Raw genomic sequence first — 24,805 nt, 5'->3', positions numbered from 1 at the left:
CGATGCTGCCACGTGACCTAGTAAGATGAGAATGGAGCTGTGTCATTGGGCTTGGTAAGTGCGTCATTGGCAGCTTTGGCAAGAGTGGTTTAGATGGAGACAGAAGCCAGAATGGAACAGATGAGGAGAGTGCGGAGGTGAGGAAGTGGGAAGTGTGAATGAGCCTTTTAAGAGTGTTGCTGTGAAGGGAAGGTGAGAAACGGGGCAATAGCTTAGGAAGCACTTGAGCAAATGTGCTGGTTTAGGGCTTAATCCAGAGCTGGAAAACAAGGGGGAGATGTTGAATGAATGAACAAATGGATGAAGAACTAAAAATTTAAAGAACTAATTGATGGAGGTGGGTCTTGGAGCTGGTTGGAGGGAATCTGATCCAAGGTACCCGTGGGGAGAGCAGGGACCTGACCAAGAGATGGACCCTTTCCTCTGAGTATGGTGGGGGTGAGAACATGGATAGGGAATAAAGAGAAATAGAGGGAGCCCATGTTGATGACCTTGAACTACACAGTACAGGTCAAGTTGAGGTTGTCTGCAGAGTTGAGGTGATAGTGAAAGAAGGAAGGTGGAGGTGGGAGGAGGGTGGAAAAGTTTATTGAGCAGCTGGGGTGGGGGTGGGTAACAGGAAGACAGACAGAGCTGGGTATAATGATGGCCTAGGTCAGTAAGGGCCCAAATGATGCCAGAACCCATTCTCGTTGCCCACGACTCCAGTAATCCCCATTTCTTGAGTGCCTCTATGCAAATCATTTCGTTCTCATGAGAATCCAGTGAGGGAGGGAGGGATGCCTCATAATTTCAATGTAGAAACAAAGTAAATAAGTCTTGAAGAAATTGAGTAACTTGTCCAAGGTTACTCTAAGCAGCAGAGCTGAGATTTGAACTTCAGTTGGTGAGATACCAAACCCCATGCTCTTTTCACTGATCTGTGAACCAAACTTTGTAATTATCTTCAGCACACTGGCAGCCAGGAATGAGAGAGGAGATAAGATGCGGAGTCTTCTCAGGGGTGGGAACTGTGCTGGCCAGTGATTTCATGGAGCCAGGAGACCCGAGAAGTGGGAATATCAGGAGAGAATGGCTGCCCAGGGGTCTGGGCCAGAGGGGAGATGGGGCAGTGCTAGTGGACTACATGGGACTCTGAGGACAGAGCAGAGTAAAGGGCCTGTGGCCATGTGGAGTGGCAGGGGGTGGGGGGAGGAAGATAGGGAGACAAAGTCAACACCAAACAGCTTGGAAACAGTATCAGAGAATGTCACACTGTGAAACTGAGTATTAGACTTGACCCAAAGGAGAGAAATACAACCATCATGGCTCAGACAGACTATCTATGATGTTGGTCAACCTGCTTAAATTCTCCAGGCCTTATTTTCTCCCATCTGTTCAAGGGGGTCAATAACCCCCATCTATACCCTATTCCTATACAGCAAAATGTTTTAAAATCTTCCCATACAAACTCCCTACCATGCCTTGACAGATGCTGCATAAACTGGCCCCACCACCTCTCCAGTCTCATCTCAGCCCACTGTCCCCATCACTCACTCTGCTTCAGTGTATCAGTTAGTACCACAATAATGCTGTGTAACAAATCAGCCCCAACCTCAATAGCCAACAAGAAGTCTGTGGGTCAGCTGGGGTTTTGCCGATCTAGTCTGAGCTTGGCTGAGCTTGGCTCTAGGCCATGACTTGAGTTCAGGTCTTTTATACCTGTTTCCCATTCTTCTGGGGCATGTCCTTCTCTTAGCAATGGCAGAGCACAAGACCACAAGCCCAACCACACAAAGTACAATTCCAACTTCTACTTGGATCATCTCTACTAATATCCCATTGGCCAAAGTAAGTCACGTGGTCAAGCCTTAAAAGAAAACAGTAGAGAAATGTGCTTCTGCCACCATGAGGCCACTGCAAATATGTGGATGTATAATAAAATGAGGACTGGGACCAACAAGTCTGCCTACCACATCCAGTCATCTCAGCTTTTGCTGGTCCCCAGGTTCAGCTGTTCCCTCTTTGAGTCTTTATGCCAACCATTACCATTCCTCCTATCTGGGAAGCCCTCTCCTACCTCCCCATTCATCTTGTGGCTGGCTTCTGTTAATCTTTTGATCCTCCAATTAATATTACCCCTTTTAAGAGTCTTCCAATTTTCCCGGAGAGGGAATAAAATAGGATTTGGTGAACAAGTGGCATTATCTCTGCCACAGACCTCTGATCACATAGAATAGATGCCTCCATCCGCTGAATAAGACAGCCACCAAAAGTGGACCAGGAATGAGGCAGAACCCCAAAGAAGGAGATCTAGGAGCCAGAGAAAAGGAAAACAGGGCAACGAGGAGCAAAGGGAGAGAGAGCAGGGTGAGGGGACCAAGGGAAGATGCCCAGGACTCGGGGTGAGAGATACAGGCCAAGGAAGGTGCAGAAAAAGACAGTGACCAAAAAGATCACCGAGCCTGTGGCAGAGGCTGTTGCAGAAAAATGAGACCCAGAGGGGCTGTCCGAGAGAGGACAAGCGAACGCGTCCTCCTGCAAGTGCGGTGTTTGCAGTTTCCTCCCCACTATTTTATTGCCCTCACCTGTCAGAGACACATGGCAATGGTATCTGAAATCTAATTTGGCCTTTGTCAGCTCCGTAAATGTGTTCTTTAGGGGTGATTCCCTGGTAAATGGACGGAAATTTTAAATTAGACATCCACATTGGCCATCCGGGACCGTTCTCCGGAACTCCAAACAGATCGTCACATGAGTGCTAATGCAGGTGACAAATGGGAAGTCACCAGGCTGCTTAGGCAGCAACTTAGACAATCCGGCCCATAGCCGCTGGCCCTGGAGATCTAACCAGCTTGGGCCGGGCCCCTGCCTGCAGCAGCAGCAGAGGAAATAACCAGGCCCTAATTATTAGAGCCGCAGAGGGGAGGGATATGGCCTTTGAGGGGCTTGGGATTCAAACAAGGCAGCCCCTGCCCTTCTTCCTGGAGTTGTCGCCTGCCCAGTCCTCGCCAGAATGAAGTCTCCAACGTGCAGAATGACCATGTCCTTTCCCCGCGCAAAAGTCTACAGCTGAAGCCTCTCGGCCTGTGTCGCCCCCTCCCCGTCCCCCTATGGTGGCAGCCTCCCTCACCTGTGGTGGACGATTCTCCTCAGCTCAGAGCCACCTGGCTGTCAAAACCCCCACCCAAAGTGGTATTCCAGCATCTTTCCACTTCTGCCCCTTCTCAAACATTCCAGGAACCTGAAATTTGAAATTCAAGGAAGCCGGTGTCCCCGGGGACATCCTTCCACCGATGGGGATGGGGGATGGGGGGGTGAGGGGGGGAGTGGACAAATGCCTCAACTGTCCGTCTTTCAGGAGAAGGACTCTGGTGCATTCTCAGGAGGTCTGCTGGGACCATGCTCCTGTTGCCCCCAGAAGCAACCTTGATAACTTACTGTGACTTCGGCCTCTCCCCCTTTGCGGCCTCAGTGTCCCTGCTCTTGCCCCTACTTCCTGGGATCATCTCCCAAATGAATGATAGGCACCCAGATCCTCGCCTCGGGCTCTCCTTTTTGTGGTTTTTCAACTGTATCCCAAGGCACCTTGGGATGTATCTAGTCCCTCTGTCACCCCTCTTTGGTTCCATGCTCTATTATCACCCTCTTGAAAGTTTTAATAATTTTTTAAACAAGGAACCCCATGTTTTCATTTTGCACTGCACCCCACAAATTACATGGCTGGCTGTGCTCTGAATTTCACCACTTTGCATTAAGCCTGGCACTTGGCATGTGCTTAGCAACTATGGAACTAAATTGAGCTGAACTTGGGGCCTCTGCCCTCCCCCTCTCCGCTCTTGATCCTCCTTCCTTTCCTACTTCCCTCCTGACCTGGGACTTACAGGTTGTCAGGATCTGGGGCAGACAGCAACAAAAGCGTGGTTTCTTCCCTGGGGTACAAAGGAGTTGGGGGGGAGGGACTGTGGCCAGGCCCCCTACACTCAAACCCACCCTTTATCAGTCAGATCAGGAACTCTCCGTAGTCAGAGCTCCCTAGGAGGAAACCACACGTTTTCACTTCACAATGTCGATGCAGTTTTTCATCATGTTTCAAAACACTAAGTCTGGATCATTGGGAATTGCCCTCTCTCTAAACCGTGCTAACGGTGAGCAGCGGTCCACAGAGGGGAGGCTGCGCAAACCGAAGCGCTACAAAGACACGAGGTTAATGGAGGACCTCAAAAATGAGAAGCAGGCTGGGGTTTTAGACAAGACCCGTCTCCGAAGGTTGAGAAGTTTGGCCGGAAGAAGGGGCCAGGGTGAGGAAACACTTTTCTTAATTGGAAAAAAAAAGACAGCCTCAGGAAAATGTAGCACACATGTCACGTGACCCGCTCGTGTCTGGTTTTCCCTGGGCAGGGAGAAGACGTAGGGCTGTGAGCACAGACAAAGGGGACCGAAGGCCTTTCCAGGGATTTGCAGAAAGCAATCATAGATAAGGTTCCCTGGCCAGGGCCGTGAAAGCCGCATAAAGCGAAGGCACGAGGGGTTTAACACCTCTCGCTGACCAGAGGTCTCAGGGGCTCAGACAAGCCTCGGAGAAGCCAAAATTAAATTAGCCTGAGAACAAGAGAAGTTAAGAGCCTAAATTAAATTACGTTTAATTATTAGCAGTGAAGGGCTAATGAGGATGCCTGATTTACCTAAATGTTTGGCAATTCTACATCTTGCTCTAAATTAGCTATCACTTTTTATAGGCAGTCACTGGAGATTAGTTAGTTGTTATGCTTTGTTATATAATAAATTCTACTGCACGCACACACGTATTTTATACACACACGCACATACACACACTTTCCGTTTTGGTTTTGTAATTGCAATGTGTAAATTTGGGAAAACATTAAATATCCACAATTAGCCGCAACCATGAAAAGGATTTTTGTTGTTGTTCAAGGTGACTTTAGCCCAGACCACACTGTCCACCTAGTGGCCGCTATCCAAACTGCAGCAAAATGCCAGGAATACCTGAGCAGCTTCAAGTGAGGGATTTGTACATAAACAGACAGGAAAAGAGGAAGGCATCGTCTGCTGACCTGCAGGGGACAGGTTTTATTCAGGGGATGAGGAGGCATGAGGTGGTCACTGGGGTCGACTGCTTTATGCTGGTAATGGGGGAGTTCTTAGAGGCCAGGGAGCTCCCAGTGACTGGAAGAGATCAGAAGCAAAGAAGCCACCCAGGACCAAGAGCAGCCCACGGCCCAGAGGGGGAGCCCTGCCAAGGTGTGGGCAGGAAGATGGCAGCACTCAGAGCCCAGACCCAGCATAAGGAAACTGCATCTCCAGGAGGAGAAATGCGAGGAGAGATGCAAGGAGAACTCCCTGGGCAGGGCGGGAGGATGGTCTGAGCAAGGCCAGGGGAAGGTGGGAAGTGGAGGAAATGAAGTTCCTACTGACCTCAACTATTCAAACATCGCACCCAGGCTGGGTGCGCAGATAAAGAGGGAGGCCCTGAAGCCATCCAGCCAAAAAGAGCCAACGGCAGACCTGAGCAAGCTAAGCTCAGAGCACTCACCCCCCACACCGCTCCTCAGCCAGCAGTGTGCCTAAACCCGGTCACAGCTGATTCCCAGCAGAGAACAAAGTTTCGGGGGTGCCTGGAAATGCCTTCCTGGGTGGATGCTACTAACCAACCCCATTATTCTCACATGGTAGTTCACTCTTTATATATCAACGAAGGGGACCTCTCTTGACTTCATCCCGGACCTGGGTCCAAAGCAGAAAACATCACTGCATCACCGCTGGCGCCTTTGGGTGGGTCACAGCGTCATAGGGACACAGTGGGAGATGAGAGGGTAGGTAAGTGCTGTATGAGGCACTGGGGGCGGGAGATGATGCGTCCGGGGGCTCTATTCCACCGCAGAGTCCTGCGTGTGCTGTCCCAGGTACAGGGGGTCTCACCAGCTAGACAGGACATTTCCACAGGTGTCTGGGCAGCCTCTCCCTGGCCTCTGAGCACGACACATCTGCCTGCACCTCAGACCCCCTAGCCCTGGGGGACCACAGCACTCGGAGTCCTCACAGGCAGCCAGGCCACCCAGTCCACTTTGAGTTACTGAAGCACTACTACCAGCTTCCCAGGGCCCGACCGGAGGCCACCATCAGGCCTCCACAGCTGCTGCCATCTTGGCCATAGCCACTCTGACTTTTCCCCAGGTCTCCCCTGGGGCCCCTCTAAGGTGTTCTGTTCCCTCCTTGAGCAGTCTTTACCCCAGTACTGCGACCCCCACCCTGAGCAGGGGTTCCCCTCAGAACTGCCAGGGTGCGGGAAAGAGAGGCCCACAGGCTCTAGGTGAGGCAGCCAGGCCCTGCCTCTGCTCCTCTGAAGGTTGAGGTGGATAGACCAGGAGAACACGAAGGAACCTCTGCTCGAGCCAGACCTGCGTAGACCTGGGGCAGGAAGGGCCCGGGGACCAGATGCCTGGCCACATGGGTGGGCAGCTCTGCATTCAGGTAACACGGACTCCCCAGCTCCATGTGATTGATGCCCCTTCCATGGCTCCAAGGCAGCCTCAGGGCAGACTCCATAGAGAATCTTCTCCCTTGCTCCAAGCGCCATTGCAAGGCCCAAGAACACAGGCCCAAGTTTAAATTTTGACTCTGTCACTCATCACTGTATCACCTGAAACAGTTATTTCACCTACCTGAGTATGAGTGTCCATATCTGTACACGTAACACAGCAGTTGGTAAAGAGACACCAGCCAGACTGTGCCTCAGGGGAGAGAGAGAAAAAGGAATACATAAGAATAAGTAAGAAGAGAGAGATTCAAAGATACCCAGAAATGAGCATCCTGAGGATAGAAGACCCACAACAGGAGTTTAGGCCCCCAAGACAGAGGCAGAGGGGGATCTTGTCGAAGAGGAAACAGCAGGAAGGTTCTGGAAGAGGATGGCAGACTGGGGAGTGAGTCAGTTCCCACGGCCACTGAATAATTCACAGGGCAGCCAGATTGGCATATGCTTCCTCTAAGCCCTCCCCAGCAGGAATATCAGCCTGCTCCCCATCTCCCCCCTTCCCCACGAGTCGTTGCCCAGGAAACCAGCTTCTGCCTCCTGGAGGAAGGGCCGCCTGGGGCCCAGAGAACCCGGTGATGGAGGGTGGAGAGGATGCGGAAGGGGAGCCATGGGGCCGGGGAAGAATTGGTGGCCCAGAAAAAAGTTGGCGCTGCCAGTCGCTGCCAGGTTGCGAGGGCAGGAAAACCTCGGCGATGAGGAGGCGGGGATCCTGGGGACCTGCTTTCTTCAGAAGCCACTAGAGATGCTACAAAATGAAATAATAAAAGTGCAGGTGCAGAAACTGCTGACAGTGGCAGATAGGAAACAAGACTGTGTCCAAGGGCAAAAGGCCAGGGACTTGGGTCTGTTTTGCCTTAGCTCCCTCCCTGGGCTTTGCACCTGGTTTCCTCCGAGACCCCACTCTCCACCTCCTATTCCTGACTCGAGCTCTATGGAGAGTGGGCATCTTTAAGCTTGGAGTGGACTTTCAAAAACAGCTCCTTCCCCAACTTGCCTCCGTACAGGTTCCAGCATCACCTCTGGCCCTGTACAGGCAGCCCCAGGCCCAGGGAGGCCAGCACTCCCGGTGGCACCCCCTTCAAGCCGCCTTCCCCAGGGGGACCTGCCCTCAGGGCCTCGCCCACCACCTGAGGCCTGACCGTTCCTGCCTTGTACTTTCAAACCACCTCCCAGGGCCCAGGGCCCCTGCCTTGTCTCTGTCTTCATTCCTGTGGAATCCCAAGGTGCCCTCGTGTTCTCAGATTACTTCCTAATGCAGAAGACATCTGTATCTGCCTCATACAGGGAACAATACTAAATCCAGGAAACAGAAACTTCCAGTCTGGTCACTGCTGATGGCTTTCTAGAGTCACGATAGGAGGGGGTCTTTGTTGCTGAGTGAACTGAGGTTCAGCTCCTAAAGCATCTGGAACCACAAGCAGTTGCTGGTTCATAGGACCTTGTGCAAGGGGCTTAATCTCTCTGAACCTCAGTCTCCTCATCTGTATAATGCGGACAGCCCTGTCTCATAGGGTTAAGTGGAATGAGAGAGGGTAGCACACACTTAGTACGTCATGGTTGCCATTTAATATGACTAGTATTGCTATCATGTTATTTTTTATATATAACTTTCATTTGTCACAAAGTCTAAAACACTGAAAACTTCATTCAATTAGCAAAGTTGTCATTATTGTCTGAGCAAGCTATAATTTTTTACTGAATTTGCCACATATGATCATTTTATTGAGCAAACCAAATTACATAAGGTTGACTTTGCACTCCTAAATTAAGAGAGTGACTTTAGATATGAAAAGGATGCTACAAAAATAAAGATTGCATATGTTTCAAATTTTCCCAAAATTTCTAGTTTTTCCCTTAAAGAAAAAAATAAAAGGTTTAGGTTACTTTTTTTTTTAACCTAAGCTTTCCAAGTTTTCAAAAATGTTATCATTTTCAATCTCATAAGGTGAGGGCATTATGCCAAAAACACTCAAGGATGCCCTTAAGCTTGAGAGCCCCATTTCTGAGTCATCCTACCTGCAGCCCAACTAGGCAGGATTCAGCCGGAAGCCTGTGACCCCTCCCCAGGTTCAGGGCCTTGAAATAAGAAGCCAGATTTTGCCTGTCCCCAGTCCCAGACAGGTCTAGTGTTTCCTCCCTGTCTTCAGTCCCCTCATACCAACTAGGGTGGATTGAACTGTGTCCTCCAAAAAGGCAGGTTGATGCCCTAACCCCTCAGAATTTATGAATTTATTTAGAAATAAGGTCTTTGCAGATATAAGTTAAGATGAGGTCCTGCTGGAGTATGGTGGGCCCTTAATCCAATAGGACTGGTGTCCTTATAAGAGGAGAAGAGACACAGACACATGCAGAGAAGATGCCATGTGACAAGAGAGGTAGAGATTGGAGCGGTGCAGTCACAAGCCAACAAACACCAAGGATTTCTGGAAGTGACCAGAAGCTAAGGAACTATGCTGGGGATGGGGGCACAGTAGCCGCACCAAGGAGAAGACCACTGCATAGGCCTTGATGGATTAGTAGGAGTTCTCTGAGACCACACTACACCAGGCTGAAAATGGTTGGCCTTGCCCTGGCAGGTGATGGGGACCCACCAAGAGTTTCAGGCAGAGGGGTAATAACAGAATCAAATTTATGCTTTAGAACAATGTCTCTGGCTTCTGTGAGCAGCTGATGGACTGGAGGGTGGGCGGGGAACCAAGGAGGCTGGGAAGCGTCTGTACGAACAGGCCAGGTAAGAGATGATGAAGCCAGAACTAGGGTGTGTTGTCTGGGATGGAGAGGAAGGGACTGATGCAATCAAATGCATGGCCTGTTAGACTTTGGAGGGGGACACGCTCTTATGGGAAGGAAGAAAAGTCTACACCACAGAGAGGAGCCGGGCATCACATCCAGAGGCCCAGTGGGATGAAGGTGGGCTCCCGGTGGAGCTGCCTGCTGGCTGGCCCATTGATTCTGAATGACCCGGGCAGGTGTGTCAGGACAACATCACCTCGCAGCTCCCCTTCCCCTTCCAGCTCCTAAGGTCCAGAGCCCCTTACACTGGGCAGTGAGGGGAGACAACCTCCATGCTGGTCCAGGAAAGGAGAGAGATGGTTTGCTTTTAGTGACCCTCAGTCCAGGGAGCTGAGACTGAGCTGGATCCTTTGGGGCTGTCATCATGGAGGTCACTGGTGAGCAGGCGAGAGAAGGTGGAGGGGTGGGGACAGAAAGGCTGGAGAAACAGAAAAAGTGAGTGCGTGGCTCAGTCAAGAAGTGTGCCTACTAAGGAGAAGGGGATGAGGGAGAGATCTGTGCGTGATTTTGGACTGAAGGAAAAGAATCCGTAAAGAGGAAGTTAAAAGAGTGGGGTCCCCGGGGAAAGTGACCTGGAAAGGATAAAGGGCAAAGGTGAGGATATTTGTCTTGGACAAAAAGATTCAGAAAATAACGGTCCTTCAAGGATGAGCTGAGGTGGGTGAGAAAGGGCACAGCATTAAAGAGCATTCCTGACAAATGGCCTCTTTTTCTCATGAAGCTGGAAGTAGGAGTGTCTGCAGAGTGAGGGGGGCGGTGGGGACCAGGGCCCCAGGAGGGTCAATGTGACTGGTATAGCCAGTGAGGAGAAGGGCCTGCCAGGAGGAGGCAGAAGGATGAAGGCAGAGGACGACCTCAGCGGGCAAATCCTCCATGTGTGCCTGGGACCCAGGGTGCAGGGTGGAGCAGCAACTCAGGACTGACATGGCTGGGGCCTGCGCCATCCAGTCACTCCTGGACTTGTCAGACTGGGCGTCCTGAGTTTTGAGTGGGAAAATATGTTGCCTGCTGTATCAGTTAGGGTCTCAGCAGGAAACAGATGGCACACTGAAATTGGGCAATTTAAGGAGAGTTTATGACGGGTCTATTTACCAAGGTGTTGGCAGGACTTAGGGGAACCCCAGGGGCAGTGCCGTTCGCTCAGGCTTGTCTGGAGGGAAACTGGTATTTTGTGACCACTCTAATGCTGCAGGGGCAGGGGAGGGATGAGAGTGGTACCCAGAGAGACAGCCTTAAAGCTGGCCAATGAGACTCAGACCTTCAGTCAGCCAGCAGGGAGGAGCCGGGGAAGGAAACACCCCAGCCTCATTCTCCTCCCTCCCTCTGGTCTCCTGCTGGGCGTGCCCATTGGCTGAACCCCACAGGAAGTCACAGGGCAGAGGAGCCCGTCTGTGGGTCCACACTGGTGAGCCGGCTGGAAAAGGGCAGAGAGTAGGTTTGGAGGGGCAAACGGAAGACATCGAAGCCAGAGGTAGGGATCCCCATCTTCAGAAATGCTGCGCTCCCCATGGGTGAGGGAACAGACTTCCTGTGTCCCCAAGACGACAAAAGCGTATTTTTCTGTGTGTGTCAGGAGGGCACAACTCGCCCCCACTCTTCCTTCAACAGCACCTGATATCTTTCTGGCGGCAGCGTGGCAACACTCCAGTTTAGAAAGTTAGTGATCAGATTCTGTGATGAGGGGGAGAAGGGGGTTAGACCCTTCGGACTCAGCAGACAGCCAGATGGACAGGCAGACAGAGCAGGGACCACCCCACCACCACTGACCCCTGTCCCGCTTCTTATCCCCTGAAGTACAATTGAGTCAAAGGTGCTAATAGATCTCTGAAAAAGATAGATGGAGTAATCAGGGTAAATTAAATTAACATGCACAGGGTAATCAACACTCATTAAGCCAATTTAGTCAAGTGATGACCTCAGTCAGCTTTTATTTAATCATAAACTTAAATGTCAAATCAATATGCAAATCTCACCCAGGCCTTTTTCAATTATAACCCATTAAAAACTTTCAAGTAAATCAATGCAGCCAGAGAGGGTGGGTGAGGCAGGCAGAGACAAGCTGGGCCCCAGATAGATGCACCCTGGCCTTTTGTCTACAGCACTCCCACCGCTGCCCCCTCTCTGGTCCCTCACTGGCCCGTCCCCTGCCATCTTCTGTACACGTACCCTCCTGTGATCCATCCCTGGAAGGGCTGTGAGGGAAAGAAGGCACTGAACTGAATCTTCCCTGAAAGCCACATGACAGCCACATTCACACAGCTCAGGCGCACAGCACTTTGTTTTTTGCAATGAGTTTGTGCCCATCAATCACCTTGTTGGAGCCGCCCTAAGACCCTCATTCGGTAGATATTCATACCCCCAACTTATGGATGGCCAAATGAGAGCTCAGAAAATCCCAGGGGCTTCTCCCAAGACTCCAGCTCACCAACAGAGAAGGGAGACTCGAGGTCACATCCAGCCTGAAGCCAGTCTGCCACCTCGACATTCAGACAAAGTGGGGAGAAGGGAGAGGAATGTGAAGGGGGCCTCTATTCCCTCCAAGGACTGGGTCCCCAAAGTCCTTGTGCCCCACTCCCAATGCCCTAAGGAAGCTGGGTGTGACCACCTCATGTTTCAAAGGCTGAAAGGATTTGGTTAACTTGTCCCAGGCCTGTGAAGAAAGAAGTCAAATCATGACTGCCTTTGCTTCTTAGTATGTCATCTACCTCTGATGCTGGCAGATTCTGTAGCACCAGTGAGACGAGAAACAGACAGACAGAGACCAAGGCCCCACAATAAGGGAAATAGGAGAGAAAAGACCAGCTCTCACCAGATTCTTGCTAGGTGCCCACTGACATTGTGCCAAGTGATCTTCCCTCAGTGGGCTTGTGTAGAAGGTATGACCACTCTCCCCCACATCCTGAAGAAGGAAGCAAGATCAGAGAGGGTGGTTTATGGCCCTGAGCTTGCACAGTGAGTTAGTTAATGGTGGAGTTGAGAATGAAAATTGGGTCTTTCTGAGTCAAAGGCTTCAAAGTTCACAGGTCATCCATGGCCAGGAGAGCCTGGGGACCTATTCACATGGGGCCCTTCCCAGGGCATTGTACCCCCAGGTGGCACAGGCCAGCTGCTGGGCTAGGCCCTGGCTTCCTGAAGCCAATACGAAGCGTCCAGGGGAAGGGCCCTGTGGCTGAACACACTGCCTGGCCCAGGAAGTCCACTCTCAGGCCGGTATAGCAGAAATGACAGCTGCTTCTCAGAGACCTGCTTCGTGGGTCAGCCAAGAGCTGACAGGTGAAACACTGGAAGAATCTTGATGCTATCACAGCAGAGCCAGGCTGAGGGTGCAGTCTGGGGACACGGGCACAGTCATTGACTCGCATGTGACACAATGGTGCCGGGCAGCAACCCCAAAAGCAACTGGAGGGTCAGTGACCACTGATGTGAAGGAGCCAACAACAGTGCCTTTGATTGTTTCGGGGACGCGTGCCTGCAGCTCTGAGCCATTCCCTAGGCAGGTGGAAGTGGGAGGCCCCTGTCCAAGCAGGGAGAGAAAAACAGAAACCCAGCAGGCAGAGCCAAGAACCAGCGTCTCTGGCCAAGGCAGAGCCGTGAGCATTAGAAGGGTACCAGCCCTACACACCTCATCCAAAATTGGGTCGGAAACACAGTGCGGACATCCTGCCCCTGGTGTCAATGCTGCAAGTCCTGCATCTCCTGAACCTCTCAGTCTGGGCAAACTCAGATGGTTGGTCCCCCAAAAGATGAGCCAGCCAGGACATCCCCCCTTTCCTTATCCTCCACCCAGCAGCATGGGCGGGGCTTAGGTGTCCTGACAGTTTCCAAACCAGAAGGTAGAGGAAGAGGAGATGGTCGCTGTCCAGTGTCCGCAGGTTTCCAGAACCAGGCCAGGAGCATTCAGATATACGATCTCACTTACTCCTTGAGACAACCCTAGCAGCCTGATGTTGTTATTCTCATTGCATAGATGAAGAAAGCAAAGTGCAGGTCAAAAAACTGACAAAAGTATGAAACTCTATCAAATCACATGTTGTACATCTTAAACTTACACCACGTTATGTGTCAAATATATTTTAATTTTTTTTAAGTAACTTTTTCTTGATGACTTGAACCAATAAGTCATGGCCAGGGAAGCAGAAATGAGAGGTACAAAGGGGCTTGGCCATACCAGGCCCTGTGGGTCAGAGAGAAAAAGCAGAATTAGTCTGACAAATGCCCCTCCTCTAGCAAAAAGCAGATTTTAAAGCATTTTCCTCATAGAAAGAGGCAAACCCTTGTCTGGGTCTTCAAAGGAGAAAGTGGCTCCAGAGGAGGAAATGGGACTGTCACTGTGAATGGGGACCTGGAGTGACCCCAGTAAAGACGGATGAGGAGGTCTGAAGGTGTTGAGGCCGGCAGCTTCCAGGGAAGCCCAGATTTAACGGGGGGTTGTGCGGAAGGCAGGGGACCAGGGCAGAGAATGTCACAGGCCCAAAGTAATGACCAAAAATGCCAAGGGGACTAAAACATAACAAGAGGAGGATTACAAAGCACCTCCAAACTCCAGAATAATTCCCATCTGGGAGGATGAGGGAGCCCAGAAAATCCTGGAGAACGCAAGAGGAGTGAGAAAATTCTAAACAGGCAAAATGGCTTCGTTTTGCAAAATGAAGAAAAAGGTGCACTTTTCTAACTTGATGTTCACCCTGGCAAGAAGCTAGGACATCCAATTTGTGCGCACACAGGCAGAAGTCGTGTACCAGGGCCCAGCACGGCCTCCCCAGACCAAAACTTTCCAGACTTGCCTCACTTCTCCATCTGCCCAGGGACCCAACCACTTAGTGGACCTCTGGAAGAAGTCTCTGCCTCCCAGTGGATGAGGAAAGGGAGCTGGCTGGTGGAGCTGCCCTGGGGATTCAGAATGGCTGGGAGGGAAGGGGAGCAGGATTTGCCTGTGTGGCTGGAGCCTAGCAGGGAACTCCAGGCAGAGGAAACCACGACACAAAGGAATGATGGTGAGAAGCTCAGAGGGAAGAAAATCATTCCTTCCTGGACAGTGAGCAGGTAACTCCCATCCACAGGAGGGCCCTCGCCTCACTCCTAGCTCTCACTTCCTTGACCCAACCAACCCCTACGACACTCATTTACCTCCTTCCTCAGATGAGCACCTATTGAGCACCTGCTACATGCCAGGCCCTGTCCTAGGTGCTGCCACCCAGCCACACACAAGGCAGACAGGGGCCTGCCTTCATCGCCCTGGTCCCACAGAGAAGACGACGCTGACCAGTGTCTGCAGCTACACCGTCTCCCGAGGAGCACTAACCCAGCCACACGATGCAAGTGCTCCATGTTCACGATCACTCCTGACTTTCTCTCCCCAGCCCCAGCCTCTCCCAGGATACCAGATGCAGGTTTCCAACTGGTTTCTTGATATCTAAATTTGCATTTCTAACAAGTATTTTAAACTCAGCATCTCTAAGACAAAATGATTCCACACCTTCCCCCTCCATAAAACCTGTTCCTGCTCTAACCAGATACTCGGGCAAAAAGCTGGAAGGCACGCTCCATTCCTGTCATTGTGCACAGGCACGCACACATGTGCACACGCACACAGGCACACAATTCACAGCCAAGTCCTTCTGGTCCAAATGTCACCCAGAAAATCCCAAATATGACCACTTCTTACTACTTGCACAGCTACCACCCTGCTCAAAGCCACCATCGTCTCTCTCCTGAACCAGTAAACTAGTCTCCTTACCAGTCTCCTTGTTTCCCAAAATGCACCGCCCTGCGGTCCAGTAGCCACGCCGATGCCTGAGTGATCTTTTTCCAAAGATCAATCGAACCATTTCTCTCCTCGGCTCAAAGCCCTCACCACAAATCATGCCCCTGGTCCCTCCAGCCTACAGAAGAGCAATGCCCCTGCCCTGTGCCCTCTCTCTGCTTGCCTCGACATCCCGCGACTTGGAAGGATTTTCCTTGACTCAGTCTCTCCACTCCCTCACTTCACGATCCCACCATATGCCACTGCCCTCTGCCTCCAAAGCTGCTCTCTCCAGGGTGAGTCATGACCATCCACTGGCCAGACCTTAGGCTCACTCCACAGTCTCCTTGTTCTTCACTGTCTATGACAGTCTGCCCGTGATGCTGCTGACCACCCACTCCCTCCTCCTCCAAGTGCCCTCTCCCTGGGGCTTCTGGGTCCAGCTCTCCCTGGTTCTCCAGTCTCCTCTCTAACTTCTCCTTCATCACCTCCTGGATGCTTCCTCCTGCTTCTCCATAAATGGTGGGGGTTTTCAGGGCTCAAAACTTGGCCTCTCTTCTGCTTATTGTAAACACTTCATGTGCTTTCACTAATTCATCCCTAGTTCACTATCACTCATTCTCTGATGGCTCCCTGGTCTAGGTCTTTGGCCTCAGAGCTGGAATTATAACTTTTCCCTGGCCACAGCACTGCAAACCAATATGTGGACTTTATTTCAATCTCATTTCCAATATCAGAAATTTTGGTATCATCCAAATCTCTCTCCCTCAACCCCTATGTGTAACTTGTACTTAGCTTTGTGGCCTAATCTGCCTCCTTAATAGCATTGGTACTGTCTCCTCCTTCCTTACTCCCACCTCAGAAAAGGCTCTCACTGCCTCTTACCTGCATCACAGCCCCCAGGATTATCTCCTCCAATCCAACCTCCAGTGCCTCAACACCAAAGAGGTTTTTATGAAATGCAGATCTGGCCATGTCACTCTCCACCACCGAACCCTTCATGGGTGTATCAGTGAGCTATTGCTGCATAACAAATTATCCCAAAACTCAGTGTCTTAGAATAACTGTCATTTATTATAGCTCATGCATTTGTGGGTTAGCTGGGTTCATTTGGCCTTGGCTGGAGTCACTCATGGTCTGCAGGTAAGCTGGGGGCTCATCTCTGGTCTGGCTTCACTGGGGCACATCCTTTCCTGAGACTAGCAGAAATATGTGAGGCCTCTCCAGACCTAGGCTGAAAACTGACACAGGGCCAATCTGCATTATTCCATAGTCCAAAGCAAGACACACAGCTGAACTAGAATCAAGAGGTGGGAAAATATATTCTGCCCTTGATAGGAGTTTATGAAAAGTCACCAGCAATGGACCTGGGAACAGGGAGGGGTGGAGGAGCAGGGCCATTAACGCAAGTCACCACAATAGCTTCCCATTGCCTGCAAGGTCAAGTCTCAACTCCCTGACACAGAGACCCTCTAGGAGCTGAGCCCCATCTCCTATTGTCCAAACTTCCAGCCACTCCCCAACTTCCAGAGCTTTACAAATATGCCTTGTCAGTTCACACTCCAAGTTTGCGTGCGTACTTGCTATTTTAATTCCCAGGCTTCTCTGCCCTGCCCACCATGGTCCACCTGGGGAACCCTTACCCAGTCTTCAAGACCTAGCTCAGCAAGTAGCTCCTCTTGGGGCCAACACCCCCAAACCACCTTCCCTATCCCACAGGCTAGGCTGCACCCCACTCCTTCATTTGTACCCTATTAGAACACTTACCCCTATTTATAGCAAAGGTGCTCATTTCCTCCCCTACAGAACACCTTAGGGCAATTTATTAGTTTGTGGTTACCACTGTAATAAATTGCCACAAACTTAGTGATTTAAACAACACAAGTTTGCTCCCTTGTTGTTCTGGGGGTCAGAAGTCTAAAATCAGGGCTTTTTCCTTCTGGGGCCTCTGAGGAAAGAAACTATTTACTTGCCTTTTCCAGCTTCGGGAGGCCACGTGGATTCCTCGGCTTGCTGCCCCTCCTCTGTCTTCACAGAGCAAGAGCATCACTTTAGTCTCTGCTCAGCTCACCTGCTCCACCTTCTATGCCAAATCTCCTCTGCCTCTGTCTTATGAGAACACCTGTGATTATATTTAGGGTCCACCTGGATAATCCAGGATAACCCCACCCCCACCTCGTCCCATCGCAAGATCATGAACTTAATCACACCTGTGAAGCTCATTTGGCCCTAATAGGGACAGTCACAGGTTCCAGGGATAAAGACCTCATATACTTAGGGGCCATGATACAGCCTACCACAGGCAGTTTGCATGTTTCTTCTTCTGGCTTCTTCTCCACCTGGCTCAGGATCTGGCAATGGTGGATGTTCAATATAGTTGGTGAATGAAAGAATGAATGAGTGAGAGAATGAACACAGTACAAGAGTGGCCATTGGAAGTGGCAAAGTCAGCAGTAAAAACTGGGGATCCTGAAACTCCATCTCCTATACTCATATAACAGAGAATATTCTCTGTAATAAATAAGAGATCAAACCAGGCCCTCTGCACAATGCAGGAGCCAAGCTGCCTGAGCTAAAAGGAGAAGGATGTTCCTCCCCAGAACTGCAGAGGTAGAGCTGTGAGCATAACCCCCGGAAGCATTAACCCCATTTCTTGTCGTAACTGAATAGCCTGGACTGTGTATTGGTTCTGTGGGAACCATACACCCTGTCTTTGTGCATTTAACAGAAAATTGCCAATACTGTTCTGTGCTAGCCGAATAAAACGTGCTCCCTGACCTCGAAGGTCTGCCAGTCCCAACTCCTTTTGAACATCTTTGAAAGGACCTATCCCCAGCCTATCACAACTTCTGAACCCATTGGAGTTCATGGAAGTCCTGTTCCTTACACCGCAGAGCTCCACCTGAAGGTCCTTCTAGTCATTCAACAAACGCTGAGCATCGATGACATGACAAGCCCTGTCAGCCCCCGTGCATTGTTGAGTTGTCCCATTGCCCACTGACCACAGCTTGCCGTCCCCCACAGGACTTCTGGAACCTTCCACCTTTCCCTGATAATTCCCACCGCAGTGTCCAAGGCTGTGGAGAAGTTTGGAGGGTATCTAGGAAGGGAGAGAGATGGGCAACGGCTCCTGAAAAGTCATCAGGGATTCACACCAGAGAGGTTCTTGTTCAAGTGGAGAGAGAAGACAAGCTCATGGAGAACATGGGAGATGGGGGTATAAGAACAAAAATAATAAGAGCCACTAATTACTTAATTAGCTCTTACTATGTGCCAGATTGTGCTGTGCACTCAACATGGGTTATCTCACTTAGCCATCCTCACATTCCTACAAGGTAACTATTATTAGACCCACTTTACAGATGAGGAAACTAAGGCACAGAAAAATAAAGGAACTTGCCTACAGCTGTGAGTAGCTCAAGGATTTGAATTGTAGACTATTCCTTCTAGAGATCTGACCGGGAAGGAAAGATAAGTCATGTGTGTAAAGAGGGAGGTGCTATGTTCAAAGGACTTACTGGTTGGGGGACACTGTAAAAGAACATAAACATGTTTATGCATAAAATAATTGAAACTACAATGATGGCTCGGGGCTCAGTTAATGGAGAGGGCAGGATCCAGGACACAGTGGGGGCTGGGCTGAGCCCAGGGGAGACAATGAGAAGGTCAGTAGGTGTCAGAAGGCGAGTGTCAGGCTGGAGAGAAGTGGCTGCAATATTCACCATTTATCATACATTACCCCTCACCTACTTTCTTGCTAGATAGTTCCTCGCAACCAACTATGAGTTAGCGTGAAACAGCAGAAGCCTGGAGAGGTGACACAATTTGCCCAAGATCAGAAAGTGGTTGGCAGAGCCAGAACTCAAACCTACCTGTTTCACTAACACGTCTCTGACCCATGTCAGGCCCTGTGCAGGGATTCTACCCTATGAGGTGGGTGGATAGGTGGACTGGAACCCGAGCTCAAAATCATCAGAGAGACACTGGATTTGGAATTGGAGCCAACACACCAGCAGAAGAGGTTGCAGATCTCTGGATCAACTCCAAGCGCAGTACAGCTTGTGGTGGGTGGGTGGTCCACCCTGCCATGCTCTAAATTTCCATTCAAGAGTGATCCATGGAACTAGGATCTCTAGAGATGTTCTCCCAACCCTGAGGCAGTCTAGGGAGACAGTTTCAGGAAGGCACAGCCATACCTGAGAGTGTGTGAAATCAGACGCTCAGGCTGAGGGGTCTGCTGAGAACAGTAGGAACTAAAAGGAGTGAGGAGAGGCCGCCTTAGTTAAGACTGTCTCCCACCTACACAGGCTGCAAACACAGGGATCTTCCTGGAGGAGCTGCCTCCTGCCTGTGTGTCCGGCTGTGAGTCTTGCCTGCACTTCTGGTACCCTGCACCCCTGTCAATACTTCTCCTCCCTGCTTCCCCAGCTTTGGAGCTCAGAGAATGACGTTGGGGAACCGACTGAAGAGAAGGAGTCTGGACCAAGAGCTGGAAAAGACAGGGAAGGAAGAGGGTGGCAATGGGCTGTCATGCATTTATTCATTCATTCATTTGTTCATTCATTCTTCAGCAGATAATTATTGGGCACCTCCAAAGTGTCAGCAATGGGAATAAAAAGATGAACAAAAATAGACACATCAGTGACTTCAGGGGATTTACTGCCAAAGGAAGGAAGGAGACAGCCTTGGATCAGATAATCACAGGAAGAGAGGTGAAGTGATGATCATGAACATGCTCTGTACAGGAGGCACACAGTCTTATGAGCCCATATAACAGGGGCTGACTTAACAAGGACTCGGAGAGGCTTCCCGAAGGAAGCAGCGTGTGGCCTGAGGTCAGCAGCAGAAAGGGGGCTGTCCAAGTGAAAGCTGGCAGAGCACCAGACAGAGGGGACAGGGATGACACAGTGGAACACTGGCAGGACAGTGGTTCTGACATCACGAGCTGGTGAGTGGAAGGATTGCCACCAACATGGTGTCATCCAAAGGAAGTGTGGTGAGAAATAGCAGCTAACCCCTGTGTGACTATACCTAACAATAGATATGACACCAATATAACTAATAATAATAATATGACCACTAATAGCTAAGACTTGGATTGAATTTACTGTATGCCAGGTACTAATCTAAGCTTTTCACATTAAGCCTTTTAATTCTTACAGCAATTCTGGGATGTGAGTCCCATTGGTATATCCATTTTACATGTACTGCCCAGAGGTTAAGCAACTTTCCCAAGGTCACGCAGCTCGTAAGTGGTGGTATAAACCCAGAGAGTGGAGCTCTAGCATCTGGCTCCAGAGCCCCAACCACCCGCCTGTTTCTTGAGCACCTACTCTATGCCACGCCCTTGCTCAGCACTTTACATGTATGTCCCACTGGTTTCTCACAACAACAGCCCCATGGGGTGGGGACTGTTAGTATCACTTTTACTTTGTAGATGAGAGAAGAGAAAGGTTGGGACTTGCCCCAGGTCACACAGCTAGTACATAGAGAAGCTGAACTTAGGACCCAGAGTTGCAGGGCTGGGTTGAGGGAATCAGAAAAGGCTAAGGGAGATACTGGAAGTCAGCACAGGAAAAAGGGCCACTTGGGGTCTTTCAGCAGTGACAGACTGACTCACCCATTACATCAGGGAAAAAAGGATGATTGAAATTGCACATGTGCATGGATGTGATATAATGAAAAGTAAATATTTGGTCTTTGTCCCGGTTCCAGGCATACAGCTTCTAAAACAGGTGGAATCCCCAGAATATTGAGAGTGTCTTTTGTATGCTAATGAGATGTCTGGAGCTTGAGGACAGGGGCTGGTTACCTGAAAGGCTAAGGTAAGATTACAGAATTGGAACGTCAGCCCCCACTCAGCCTCCTTCACCCTATCCCGATCCCATCCTGTGGGAGGGCAAAGGGGCTGGAGACTGAGTTAATTACCGATAGCCAATGAGGTAGTCAATCACACCTACATAATGGAACCTCCATAGAAAGCCCTACCAGACTGGGTTTAGAGCTCTTCCAGGCTGATGTACACAGCAAGGTGTTGGGGGTGGGGGTAACCTGCTTGGAGAGGGTGGAGGTATTCCACACCTATACCTTGCCCTGTACCTCTCTTCCACTTGGCTGTTCTTGAGTTATGATAAACTTGTACATGTAAGTAAAATGCCTCCCTCAGTTCTATTAGCTGTTCTAGCAAATTATCAAACCTGAGAAGGGCACCATGGGAAACCTCGATTATAGAGAGTCGGTCAGAAGATTGGGAGGCCCAGACCTGGAAACTGGCATCTGATGTAGGGGACAGTCTTGTGGGACTGAGCCCTTTAATTTGCGGGGTCTGATGTTAACTCTGTATTTTGTGTCAAAGTTGAATTGAATGGTTAGACACCCAGCTGGTGTTAGAGGATCAGAGAATTGGTTGTTGGTGTTGGAAGACACCACGTTTCGTGTCAGACGTGTTGTGAGTTAGAACAGTTCAGTGGGGCCCCGTCAACCCAGAGAAAGGCCTCCCCTGGGAAGAGCATCCTTTCTGAATTGTATCAGAGGCGGCTCGCATGGGCCTCTGCACACCCAACAGGGGATGATGGATGGCGCGAGTGCTTCTCCCGAAGGCGGTGTGAGAGGCCTCAAATACGTCTGGAGTGTTCTGGTTAAACAGCAGTTAGCAGAGGACATCCGGGGCGGGGAGTGGAGATCATTGGTCCAATCAGGAGGAGGCGGTGTGGGGCCAGGTCAACGCCGAGGCTGCAGGTGAGGGGCAGGCTGGAGGGCCAGGCTAGTGACACAAAGAGAAAGAGATGAACGCACGGGACACTCATTAGCTGGTGAACGCAGAAGAGTGACCAACCCTGACGTTCCGACAGGAGGATCAGCACCTGAAGGGGTCAGTGTGGCAGAGAGCCACGAATGTCCACAGGGTGCGATGTCCGGGTGGCAGAACATGGCCAGGGAGGAGCGCAGCTGCGGCCACCATCTCTGTTTCTGAGCATCAGTTTTGTAGAATTCTGCTGGGGCAAAATGAAAGCGAGGTGGACAGCTAACACATCAGAATGACAGGGTGGCAGAATGCCTGCATATCAGAAGGGCAGCGTGGTGGAATAGCCACGTATTAGAGTGTCAGTTGCGGGGAATGTTGCTTTGACAGGCTGTCATGAATGGGAATGTCAGCAGTGCCCACAGCTGCTGTGAGCTAGTAAACTTGACCTCTATTTCCTGGGACTCAGGCCGCTCCTAGCAGGGGAGAGAAACTGCATGAGGCATTGCTCCCCTATCAGAACAGGAATTTGGGGCAGTGAGAGGGGGAAGGAGATGCATTTGTTTGCTAGGGCTGCTGTAACAAAGTGCCACAAACAGGGTAGCTTAAACAACATGTACTTACTGTCTCACAGTTCTGGAGGCTAGAAGTCCAAGATCAGGGTGTTGGCAGGTTTGGTTTCTTCTGTGGCCTTTCTGCCTGGCTTGTAGATAAACGTTTCCTCTCGTGTTTCTCATGCCTTGTCTCCGTGTCCTAATCTCCTCTTCTTATAAGGACCAGTCATATTAGATTATGGCTCACCCACATGTATGACCTCATTCTACCTTAACTACCTCTTAAAGCCCCTGTCTCCAAACACAGTCATATTCAGAGGTACTGGGGGTTGGGACGTCAACATATGAATTGGGGGTTGGGGAGAAACTCAGTTTAGCCCATAACAGGAAGCAATTAGGGAAATGGGATTAAGGATCTATTCAGTGTCAGGACTGGGCAGAGACAGAGGCACCACCAGGCATCAAGAACTCAATCAGGGAAGTCTTCTTAGGGAGGCAGAGTGGTAGACAGAACCCGTGGAGACTCCAAGCAGCAAGGGTACATAGGTCCATGGAAGACAAGCCCCCTAAAGGCAGAAACAGGAAACGTTCAAGAAGAAGCAACTGCCCAGAAAGCTCTGACCTGGGGGCTACACTCCAAAGGAAACCCTGAGGGGCTGAATTCCAAGCTTCCTAAAGTTGGGCTAAATTAAACAGCTTTTTTTTTTTCTTTTTTGAGATACTTTGAGGTTTTAAGAGCATGGGACTTGGGGTCTCACCAGTATGGATTCCCATCGGGGCACTGTGATGGTCTGTGTCACCTTGAACAGTCACACCACCTCCCCGAGTCTCAGTTTCCTCATCTACTCAACAGGAAGGACCCTAGTGCCAGTCTCCCCTGGTGATCATCGGATTGTTAAGCGGTCATTGTAGAGACATCCGGAAAAAACCTGGCCAGGAACAGGGCTCAGTGAATGGCAGAAAGATGATGAATCTGCAGGTCTTCGGTTTTATAACTCCCTCCCAGGCCCAAGCCCCCGACAGGGAGGTCTCACTTCATCCTGTGCCCAAGGAGACTTCCAGAGCCTACCTGACCCTCTCCTTCCCCTCCTCCAAGTCTTGGCTCACAAGTCTTCTCCCAGGACCATGCTAATTAAAACTGCAACCCTTAACACTCTCTATCCTGCATCCTGGCTCCATTTTTCTCATGAAACTTGTCACATCTAACACACTCTCTATTTTACTTTAGTGTTTGTGATCCATCTCCCCTCACCCCTTGAGAATGATGGTTCCATAAGTGCATGGTTTTATGTTGTGTTCCTTAGCACCTAAAAAAATAACTAAATCAAAGGAAATGTGTTGCCCAAGTGAGGGGCCAATGCCGTGGGGCAGGGGCTGTAGGACAGCCATCTGTGGGAGGCCACAGGGTCTGCAGGTCACAAGAACTAGGGGAATGGGTAGCACTTCTGACCTGTCTTTTCCTGGGGCTTAAAGATGGCCGGGGGGCTATGATCCCAGCCCTGCCCAAGCCTCCCTGGGTCAGGGAGGATAGGAAAAGTGGATGCTGCTCAGGTGTAAAGCCTCCAGCCAGAGCAGCTATATCTGAAAAGCAAATCACCCTCCCTGTGGTTTGCCCATCTCTGGCTCAGGGAACTGAAACACCTCATTTCACGGCCTCTGGTTGCCAGGGGACAGTCTAGCATGGAAGGCAGCAATGGTCTCCGCCCAGGACACGCCCTCATCCCTGATCCCTGACCCTGAGCTGGTAAAAGAGTAGGCCACCCTCTGTACCCAGAACTGAACATGGAGCTTGCTGTCCATGGTGCTGAGCATCTTCCCTGTGCCCCTTCCTCACACATTTGTCAGGATGAGTCCCCACCCATCCCACATCTCCCCTCCTCTGGACACACTCTATGGCCAGGGCTCAGAAGTAGATTAAAGCCCAGGTGTGCTCTGCACAGTGCACACCTCTGTGCAGATATACATGTATGTGCACATATTTAGGTTTACACATATGTACACACACCATCAAAACCCATGTGCTATCCTGGTCCCCAGAGCGATGTCGAAGGGCAGACTCCTGCAGAGGAGGGTTGACCTCACACCAGGAGAATGCCTAGCCCAGCTTCCAGAGGTGGTGAATCTGAGAGCCCTCTTGTAGAACTGACTGGACGCAGTCTTGGTGCTCCCGGACTGGCCCTTCCAGGAATGACCCAGGAGTCTCCTGTTTGCAGGCATGGCTGTGTTGCTAGTGGAGCTAAAGAGTAAAGTGTGTGCTCATGTGAAGCCAGATGAAGCAAAGCTGGAGTCCAGGGCCCTTAGGATATAGCAGCCAGAGATCCTGGTGCCTTCAGACCCCTGAGGGACTGGGGCTGGGGCTGGGGCTGGGCCAGGATGAGGATGGGGCTGAGAAGGAGCTGAGATTGGGGCTGCAGATGAAGCTGAGACTGCGGTTCACA

Source organism: Furipterus horrens, unplaced genomic scaffold (assembly GCF_987537825.1).
Source record: "Furipterus horrens unplaced genomic scaffold, mFurHor1.1.pri manual_scaffold_3, whole genome shotgun sequence".
In the NCBI taxonomy this organism is placed as follows: domain Eukaryota; kingdom Metazoa; phylum Chordata; class Mammalia; order Chiroptera; family Furipteridae; genus Furipterus; species Furipterus horrens.
Note: the sequence above shows the minus strand (reverse complement) of the source record.